General features: G+C 51.8%; 1 long non-coding RNA gene across 1 annotated transcript; it reads left to right on the plus strand.

The window, feature by feature from the left end:
- The first annotated feature begins 5,439 nt into the window (after positions 1-5,439).
- On the plus strand, positions 5,440-9,550 carry LOC108298557. The gene is made up of 4 exons (XR_001822615.2): positions 5,440-5,617; positions 5,978-6,075; positions 7,078-7,184; positions 8,067-9,550. It is a non-coding gene; the product is annotated as an uncharacterized LOC108298557 (long non-coding RNA).
- Positions 9,551-10,866: the final 1,316 nt, after the last annotated feature.

Genomic DNA, 10,866 nt, shown 5'->3' on the forward strand with positions numbered 1-10,866 from the left:
GGTTCAGACAAAGCAACTGACCTCCAGGTTGCTGACAAGTGTCCCTTGGTCAGTGGCCCTGTGGAAGTACACAAGGCCCACTAATTTTGGAGACTCCTTTCATGATCCTCATTTTGCAGAGGGTCCTGTACCCTCTCCAGGCTCTGGGTGAATTTATGGGAAAATCTTGCCTCATCATAACACCCTTTGGTGTTCACTGACACCTAGATCCAGATCCTTGGTAACCGCAGGGGAAAGGGGACAGCAAGAGCACAGTCTGTGTTGTGCACCACAACCTGGGCAAGAAAAGCATCAATCAAAAGAGATGAGTCTTGCCAGTGGGGGCCAGGAAGTGTTACCTGAATTCTTGTGTTGCCAGGGACAGAAAAGAATGCAGTGCAAAGTGAAAAGGGGGTTTTCAGTGATGGGTGCACATCTGATTGATAAACTTATGCAGAATCGTTTCCAGGCCTCTCTTAGAGGCTAAGAGGCATGGGTTGGGGGACAAAGGTGGTATGGTAGAGGGTCCGGTGACCTGGGGGTCTGGGGGTCTCCCAGTCCTGACACAGAAGCTGGCAACAAACTTGCAGCAGAGCCTCAAGTTGGCAGTTCCAGGTTTGGGTGCTTTATTCTCTCAGACCTCCCTCAAAGGATGAGATGCCCTTCCTCATCCCCAGCCTCAGCCTCCCCTGAGCCCTGCAGGAAAGCAGGCTGTGTGGGTCTCCCAAACAGAGGCAGGAGCACCAGCCCTACAGAGCCAGCAGCTGCTGGGTGAGGCAGATGGTGGCACAGGGTGAGGGCCACGGTGTTCCAGGGCCACTTAGACTGCTGTGAAATTCATCCCCCACAATCCTCAGGGACCTCTTCTCTTACTGAAAGGGACATTCTCAGAACATGCTGACCTGAGTTGCAAATCCCTGGTGCTGTGTGGAGAAATGTCCCACCACCTTTTCCTATCTCTCCCCCCATCACTGCCCAGCCCCGAGATTGAGCTGCTGAAAAGAAGTCCAGGGTCTCTGCCTGTGGCTGCTGAGCATACCTGAGCACATGTGCCGTAGGCTGCTTGTGACAGGCTGGAATACATAATCCAGGTGTCCCGGAAGCCACCACAGACATCACCTGTCCTCCCTTGGTAGTGGTCTTTGAAAAGTGAGTCTAGACACCCTAAAACTGGGATTCAGGCTTCCTGCTTTCAAGGGCAGGTGGTCCCCCATGGTGCAGCTGTGAGTCTCATCCCTCCTCTGGGCTGTGCCTCAGCTGGGATATGAACATTCATCCTTGGCCTGGGTGTTACTGCCCCTACACTGAGCCATCACACCCCACACTCCCTGGCCTTCCTTCTAGGGCACCCTTCTCATGAAGTGGAGTGGATGAAAAGAACAGGAAAGCATGTCAATCCTCCTGCTGTCACCATATGGCAGAGGCTGTTGTGAGGATGTCTGTTGTACTTGGGTGAGAAAGCCCCTTGGCCTCAAGCCCTGCCATGCAGGAATGCTACAGACAGCGCCAGGTGATAGGAAAGAGCATGTCCAGGAACTCACCTGATGCCAGTCTCAGCTCAGACTGAGGATGAGGCAGGAGGCCTCTTGCTAGGCTTAGGGGATATGGCAGGAGGAGCCTCCTCAGGATGCCAACTGGGCTGGGTAAAGCCAATAGAGGGTTTGGGGACCAGGGAAGCTGTGATTTATTTCAAGCACTGTGGACATTGCAATATTTTCACTGCTCTGTTGAGTCCAATGGGACATCAGTCCTGTGCATATCTTCCTCTTCCTCTAGCCCTGCCCAGTCCTGGGTGGAAAAATTACTAGCACCACATCCCCTGTCTGTCCCACCAAGAGTCTGCTTTATTCACATATTCATGCATCATGCATTCAGCAAGCATTTTCCTGTAGGCATGGGGAGCACTGAGAAGGGTTGAAAGTGAGCAAAAAAAAAAAAAAAATCAAATCATATGACAGAAGGGGAAGTTCCATCTCGCCAAGGATCTGGATGTGGGGACCTGCTCCAGCCTGGTGGAATCATGGTGCCCCAGGGGCATGAACTGCTCAGGAGCAGACCCTGACCAGATCCCCCGCAGGCCTGGAACAGCCTGATCAGCAGCCTCCTAGTCTTGTGGCTGCCACAGTGGGCCTCATCATCCTTCCCTGTCACTGGGCCAGGGTGTTCCTGGCTGTCAGGCAGTGCCAACTGGTGATGCCTCCTCCATCAGTGTCCCAAGCCACTTTTTGGAGAATGAGACCACCAGCTGCTTTGTGGCCAGCTCCAACTTACTGGTGAGTATTTTTAGGTAGAATGTTCCAGCCTGGTAAAGTCTTTTGAGGTTTTCTGCTTCTTGTTAGTTGCTTCCTTCTGGTATGGACAGTGGGGAAAGGAGCAGAACACAGGAACCCACACATGGGAGAATAGCAGGTATTTGGCTTGAGTATGCCAAAAGAGTTATTCAAGCAGAATAATATCAAACAAGGCTGTGGTTGCAAAAGGACATGACCAACAACTTGGTTTCAATTTGAGCACCCTAATAAACAAACTGATTTAACTGTCATAGTCTGGAGGAATGTGAGACCTTGATCACATTGAGGCCACCACCTGAGACCTCAATCATGTCAGAGTCACCACTTAAGACATTGATCACCACCTGTGGAAGTCTGTCTTGCAGACTCTGACTCAATGACAGATGAATGAATGCACCCTCACATCCAGTACAGTGATTTTGAGTGGGCTAAGGATGATTGTCAACTGTTTTCAGAGGGCAATTGCAGCTAACTGATCACTACTCCCTGTCCTTCCTTGCATTTATTCAGTATAGATTTAATAACAGAAGTTCTAAGTCGACAAGCTCATGGATAATTAACATGGTGTAAAAGAGTGGTTTTACAAATGATATAAGGTCTTGGTTCTGGGTCCTAGAATAAACACTATTAACAGTTTCATTAAACCAACAATATTAAATGCCTTATTTCTCAAAGAGTTACACAAGGATAATTATCTTTTGAGTTACATTTATAACTTTATAACCCTCTTGCCAAATTTTGACAGCTTATAATATTAGCATTTAATTAAGCTGAATTTTAACCACTGAGCACTTTAAAAATCCTTTTAAATCTCATTACTGTAACCAAGTACCCCCCATTTTTCTAAGACATTATTTTTTCTCTCTCTCCTTTTCTTGTTCCTTCAGTTCCCCACTTCCTACTTAGGCTTTTAGAAATGCAAATATGCTTTTTTCTCCCCATAACCAAACTCTCCCTACAGTGCAAGTTCATCTAATTACATGTTCCAACTGGAAAGTCAACTTGAGAATTAACAGTTGATTTATAAATCAAGCAAGCCCACTGTGGAACTATCACTCTCTAAGGGGTTGTTTCAAGAGATAGCAGCCTGCCTACAAAGATGCCAGCAATCATAAGCTGATTGCCCAGTAGATAAGGCAAAGGAGCTAGCATGGACAACCCCATCCTTGCTCACTTTCTCCCCTGCCTTTTAAAAGTGAAGCCATATGGAGGACACCTGCATTTCTTCCCCTAAGCTAGTTTTGGAAATAAATCACTTTCTTTATACCAGACGTCACTTTTGTTAACTGGACTCTGCAAGCAATGAGTGACTAACCTGCATTTTGGTTACATTACCATGTTTTAGCTGGGACAAACTTCTAATATTTCAAGTGTAACACAAATATCAAGTCAGAAAGGACTTGATTTAGGAAACAAACCCAGACTGCCATGGTGGAAAAAGGGCAGAACCTTGGCTACTGAACCTTGGTACTGAACCTTGGCTACTGAACTACAGCATGGGGTACCCACAAGCCAGCCTTCATGGGGATTCAGTTCATGGGTGTTGCCCTGAGCATGGACAGTGGCCTTTCCACCTTAGAATCTGCAGTTGAGTTCAGGGTGGCCTTAACAATCCTCACCTATTCCCTTTCCAGCCACACAGGAGCTTGGATGAAACAGGAGTCTCTTTAGTAGCTCCTTGTAAGCTGAGATGTGCATGACCAGCTCAAGTGAAGCACAGTGTCAAGAGAGTGGCACAGAGGCTGTACCCTAAATTCCCAGGGACCTGTGACAGGCCTCCCAGATGACCTCTGCCTTCTCATGTGACATCAGTTCTCCTCTGCCCTCCTGAGTGACATTAGTTCTCCCCTCTCAATTGAACTATACCCTCCTAGGTTACCTCAGCTCTCCCAGGTGACCTCTGCCTTTTCAGATGACTTTAGTCTTTTCAGGTTACCTCAGTGCTTCTAGGTGACATTAGTCCTACTTGGTGATCTCTGCCTTCCCTGGTGAACTCAGGTCTTCCAGGGGACCTCTGCTTTCCCAGATGATCTCTGCCCTCTCAGGTGACATTAGTCCTCCAAGGGGACATTACCTCTCCCAAGTGACCTCTTCCCTTCCAAGTGACCTGTTTCCTTCCTCAAGTGACCTCAGGTCTGCCAGGGGACTACTGCCTTGCCAGGTAAACTCTGCCCTCTTGGTGACATAGTGTGCTCAGGTGATAGCCCTCTCAGGTGACCTCAACCCTCCAAGGTGACCTCAGCCTTGGTGAAGTCTTTGCATGGTGACTTTGGCTTTTGCAGGAGGTAGGCTACTGCAGGGGCATGAGCCATATCATGGCATGATCCACCATCCTACTCATGTTCCAGAATGAGGAAGACATCTGGGTTCTGGCCCAGCTGCTGGCCAATGAGAGGCTTGCCATGCATGGTACTCTCCCAGGTGACCTCTGCCCTCTCAGATGACACACTCCTTCCATGTGACATTAGCCCACAGTGGACACAAGGCATCACACAGCCAGGATAGGGGATGGCCACAGTGGCTCGGTAACTGTGACTTACAGTTAAGGTACTTTCTGTGCCCTACTCATTTTGACCCTTCAGGACATCCCCTTAGAGTCCCACAGGAGCTTGGGGCTGGTCAGGGACTCCCACAACCCAAGTCAGATGCCTCTTGTCCCCATCAGCAAAGGGGATCACAGCTTCCCTGTGACCACTTTCTATATCCTGGAGCCATAATCCTCTGGCCTTGACCTTATGCAGATGACTCTAACCACCCTGCTTGTCCTTCCACCTCCCAGCTGGCCATGCTCCCAACCACCTTCCCTGCCCATGGCTAGACCAAGCCCAGATGACAGAATCTCTCCATCCTGTATCCCCTGGCCTGACCCCACATCCATGAGAAGGCCAAGCACCCTCCAGCACCCCTGGTCACCCCACCAGCTCCCACCTGCCCTCATTGCTTCAAAGGCAGGCCTACTCTTCTGGAACAATGCCTCCAGGCAGGCCCCAGGGGACATCTCCAACCCTCCTCTCCTGGCCAAGAACACATGATAGGGTCACTGGATGGGAGAGTGAAAGGCCTTCTGGTCTGGAAGCAACCACCTCTGCCCAACTGTCACTGCAGAACTGCTGCTGCCCAACCACCACTACCCAACTGCCGCTGCCCAACCACCACTAACCAACCGCTGCTGCCCAACCACCACTACCCAGACTGATGGCTTCACATCTCAGGAGTAACCTCTGACTTCCTAGGGCCCCAGGAGCCTCTGAGGATTCTACATCCCAAGATGTTCTAAGTTACAGAATCTCCAAGCCCATCGAGAGCAAGTTTTGCTAGAAGTGGTCTGAGAGCTTATGAAGCACATGGTAAGTGGAGAGTCCCCTCCTCTTCCCCAGAGGCCCTGGGTCCCACAAGGTTAGGCAGACAGGGGAAGCCTGGGGCTGGTGAGAGGCCAACTTCCATCTAGGCCTTGACCTGGTTTTCAATGGGCTCAAAGTTTGACCTCCTTTTCCTTATCTGGAGGAAACAGAGGTGCTGGGACCAGGTCAAGCTCTGGCTGAGCCAGGGCTAAAGGAAGTATGTCCACTGGGGGCCCATGCAGCAGGGAGGCATTGTGGAAGCCCCAGCCACCAGTGTTCTGCCTCATAGGGAAGGGTCTTCAGTGGGAATGCAGAGGTTTTCAGGGAAGCCCAAGGCTCCCTGAACTCTTCTGTTCCTTCTGTCAGGACGAGGAAAGGTTGTGTGCGTCCAGCTTTCCACCTTAAACTGCTTTCTGTAGTGCTTCAGTGATAGAATAAGGATGCATAAGGAGACCCCAGGCCAGGTATCTTCCTTCCCCACAGTGCTCAGCTCCCCTAGCCCCATGGTCTGGCTTCCTGAGGAGGATCCAGCTCACCCCAGCCAACAGGAAGCACAGGCAGGTCCCTGCAGGGCCTTCAAGACAGGACCTGCCTGATGGGAGCATCACACACCAGAAGCCAGGGAATTCTGGGCAGACTGAGCCAGTACTCACCTTAGAAGAGCCAAGGGAACCAGAGAAGCCACAAGCCCTCAGGAAGCCTCTTATTCCAGGGGCCGCATTCCTGCTGAGATAAGTCCATCCCCATGAATTGCTGCCAGACCTTGTCTGAACCAGCCTTATGGGGGATGGAATGGGTCTCTTCCCAAGCAGAGAGAGCCTCAGGAAGTCCAGACTGAGCTATATTGACCTTGCTCAAGCCACTGGCCCTGAGGCTGGAAAGGCCAGGTCCTCCCACACCTGCTGTTCCTGCAGACTTCCTTCAGGCTCATCCTGAGGCTCTGCGATATCTACCTTCTGAAGGGTGAGTCTGTGGTGACAACTATAGCATACGTGGCCTTCACAGCACACAGAATTCAGTCCCTGGGTGCCCAGTGGTACCCAGAAAGAGCATGCAGGACAGACCCTGGATCCTACAACCAGACCAGATCCCTGGCTTGTGTGTGATACCTGAAACCAGCATCCACACTGTCCATATGGCCCTCTGCTCTAGCCTGGAGGTAGAGCCAGACCAGGCGTGGAGGGCTGGCTAGGGAGTGGACCCAGGCACCAAACCCACTCCTGACATAACCCAGATGAAAGACAGGAGTGTGGTAAGCACTTCCCTGCCCAGGCCTTCCTCCAGCTGTGGTTTTCTGTGCATAGCCGGACCCCTGGGACAACCACAGTAGGATCCAGCACTGCCTAGTGGAAGGTATCAGAGATGGGAACAAGGTGCAGAAACTGACCCTCCCACAGACCCCTCACAGCTGGATAGTCATTCTGTCCCTAGAACACCCCCTGAAGCTGTTCCTGTTTGGCCTGCAGGAGTTCCTTCAGGACATGTTGTCCTAGACCTGGACCCTGGAGGAGGACATAGTGATGAGGCCTCCATGGGAGAACCGAGAAGCATGCCCTGTGACCTGCACCCCCAGGTGGCCTTCAGCATCAGGTCTCCTCTTATGTCACCCTCTGAGGCAGTAAATAGTGGCAGGTGCCCAGACCTCACCAGCCCTGCTCCCTGGGCCTTCCCCCAGCCCTTCATCTCCCTCTTCCTCTAAGAAGCTTCTGAAAACAAGCTGGCTGGGCCATAGGGCAAAAGCTGACCTTGGATTTACTAGACATGCCTCAGAGACAAGGTGTATGGATATGAGCAAAATTCTCACCCATGAAAGCCCCAGAAGGACACTGAAGGGGTGGGACCCATCTGTGCAAGCCCACAACCACACCTGTGAGTACCAGCAGCCCCGGAGAGCACCAGAGGCCCTTTACTCCTGAGCACCTCTCCAAGGGCCTAAAATCGGTGTCTGAAACATTGAGAGCACTTGGGGAGAGGGCATAGATGAAACCCTGGCCCAGAGCCAGAATTGAGAGCTCAACTGAGTGTGGGAACAGTCCAGCCCTGGCATGGAAGTCCCCCAGAGGGATAGAGGGTGTCTCAACCACTGTGGAGATAACTCCCCATGTCGGGTGGCAAAGGGGGTAGGTAACAGTTAAGGCTCCATCCATCTGAGTTCTGAATTCAAGCTAAATCCCAGATTAAGCAACCCTGGGATAAAAGTGTGAGGCAGGAAGCCTGAGCCAGCCCCTGGTGGGCTGACCCAGGAGTGACTTGAGGCTCCTTAACAGCTTCCCCACCCCAGGCTGCACATACACCTCGCCCTGGGATCAGCAGCCTGCAGGGGTTTTCTCAGCATTAGACCATGGGAACCACATGGGGACCCTGAGGACTCCAGGGACCCAGGTCCATGGGGCCCAGCCTGGCAAAAGTAAGATGTTCTCAGTGGAGAAGCTAACCAAATCTACTTTCCTTTCAGCCAAACCTGAGCAAGTGCCCCCAGCACCCAGGCCTCTGTGGGCATCCCCCAGAGTTGAGACCTTCCCCAAGAGGACAGTCTGGTTCTCCTTGGGCCAAAAGCCCAGCTCCAGCAGCCCATGGGTATAGCCCTCCTAAAACGGGAGCCTCGTCTTTCCTCACCCTCGCCTGGCTAGGCTGTTCCCAAGGCCAAAGCCCAGAGACATGCGGGAGCTTCTACAGAGCCCAGGATAGCAGGCTGCTCTCCGGGGGCCCTGGGGACTCAGAATGTGGCCAGCCTGTTCCCAGCTCAGGATAGACCACAGGATGCTTGGTGATTCTTACGTTGGAACTCCCTCTCAAAGCTCCCCATTGATCTGGACCTCAGAGGCCTGTGGTTTTCACAGTACAGCTTGGTGCAGAGACGCTAGGCCCCTGTCACTTCCATATTTGCCCTGGACATCTCTAAGACCATGGGACTGATCCAGTCCCCAATACCAGCCCTGCTCAGCCCCCTTATAGCCCAGCGGTAGGGCCAGAGACAACTCTCCTGAATGTGGTACCTGCATCCAATCAAAGAAGGTGACTAACATGGCCCAGAAGGAGCTAGGGCAGCACCTGGAAAGCTGCCCCAAAGCCCCAGACAGCACCTTAGACATGGAAAGTCAATCCTGATGGGGAAGCTGGACACTGGAGGCCACTGGAGAGAAGGGTGAGCATGGCATCCCCACAGCCCAGGCCAGCCAGCAGCTTGCCCTATATCCACAGTCCCAAGCTGTAAGGCAGAACCACCGTCTCAAGGCACAATTCCCAGACCCAGAGGGCCCTAGCCCAGACACAACCTGAGCCCTGAAAGGGAAGGGGGACCAGGAGTGCCTTGGGGCCCCCAGCAGTAGCCAAGATAAGCACACAAGAGACTGAGTCCCCTGTGGCCCTGGCCAGAACTAGTACTTGGCTTAAGGCAGAGCAAGCCCCCTTGGAGCACTGTATTCATACCTGGGGCCTATGTGTGCTCAGCAAGGACAAGCTGATAATGTTACCAGGCTCAAACTACAACTGGCCTTGTGGGGTGAGGGTGGGGCAGAAACAGGTAGACCAGCCGCCAACCTCATCCATTCAAGAAAGCAGGAATGGCCAGGATCCTGCTGGATAAGTGGCCACCACCAGACCACCAATGGGGCAGAGTCCTGAGGCCCAAGCAGATGGCACTGGGGCTCTGCTTCTAGGGTCCACAATCTGCTCCAGGACACAGGACTGAAGAAAACTAAGCCAATGGAGTCCAGGAGGCAGGATCCCTACCTCTGCCATTCTTGGCAGTTGCATTTTGTAGTTAGAAAAAGTCAGGAAACCTGGTGCTACCTGCTGCAGGAGGCTCCAAGGTGGGACCCGAGCTTCCAGCATAGATTCAACAATGCCTAAGAAAGACTCTTCTTGGGGAAAAGGAACTCTTCCTTGGCCTCAAAGCCCCCACTTATTTTTATTAAAGCACAATAAAGTCTGTTGTTATGACCTGTTTTTGAGTTGCCCAGAGCTCTCAGCAGGAAACCCTGGACATGCTGGGGTGGATGGGAAATGAGGGAGGCACAGCCCAGATCCTGTTCAGCCTCTTATAGCTTCCTTATCCCAAAGGCCACAGCAAGGCCAAGGACAAGATTGGCCAAGTTTCCCAAAGAACTGTGAGGCCACACTGCACTGCAGCCTCCCACTCTGAGGCAGATGCCAGGGTTAAGACCAATAATTTACCATGATTCAACCTGCAGCTGACAGGGACCCCCAGAGGACTGGAAAGGGAACAAAAGATTGGAGTTCCAATGACATTGGACATTCATGACAGTCCATACAAATCATCCCTGAGGGTCTGCTGTCACTTGGGTCTACTGTCCTTGGGTAACTGGTTTCAGGCAGCCCTTCTTTTCTTCCCACCCTCCCTCCATCTCTCCATCCCTCTCCTCCTCTTTCTCTTCCTTGCTTCCCTCATCCTTCTTTCCATGTCCTCTCAGCATCTTGCCATCCCAGGTCCCAAGCCTGTGCTAAGAAGGGACACAAAGGACACCACTGATAACAAGCTAGGTGACTAGTGGGATCAGGGGAGCCTTGTGGAGTCAGAGTGGATGGGGAGCGGTTTATCTGTGCAGCCCAGGACTGATGCCTCTGGAGCAGTCTAGAACAGTGCAGAATTTCGTGTGTCGCTGTGTGTGCATATGTCCGTGTGCATGCATGTGTATGAGTGTATGTGCCTGTGCCCTCGTGTTTACTGAGTTCTGCTCTAAATCCATGACCATAACCCCAGAAGATCCCTGCTATGCCTTCGCTAATGTCTGCTGTGATCAAGCATGTCCCCTGCTGATAGTTATTCCACTTGTGATGCCATTCTCGAGGACTCCAAGCAATAGAAACCAATGGACCCCTTTGGGCTTTTCTTTCCAATGAGACATAAGTTATATGGGCAGAAGTTATATTCTATTTTCTTTCCATTGATTGTTTTACCATCTTTCTCCTCTTACTGATTTTGAATGAAGGGGGTTTTTCATGGGGTTAAGGTAACTGGCAAGGAATAAGGTAACACCAGGTGCAGTGGCTCATGCCTATAATCCCAGCATTTTGGGATGCCAAGGAGGGTGGGTTGCCTGAGCCCAGAAGTTCAAGACAAGCCTAGACAACATGGCAAAAGCCCATCTCTACCAAAACAAAAAAATATAGCCAGGTGTGGTGGCATGCACCTGTAGTTCCAGCTACTCACGGGGTTGAGGTGGGAGAATGGCTTGAGCCTGGGGGTGGAAAAGTGGAGATTACAGTGACCTGAGATTGCACCATTGCACTAC

Source organism: Cebus imitator, unplaced genomic scaffold (assembly GCF_001604975.1).
Source record: "Cebus imitator isolate Cc_AM_T3 unplaced genomic scaffold, Cebus_imitator-1.0 Scaffold995, whole genome shotgun sequence".
NCBI lineage: Eukaryota > Metazoa > Chordata > Mammalia > Primates > Cebidae > Cebus > Cebus imitator.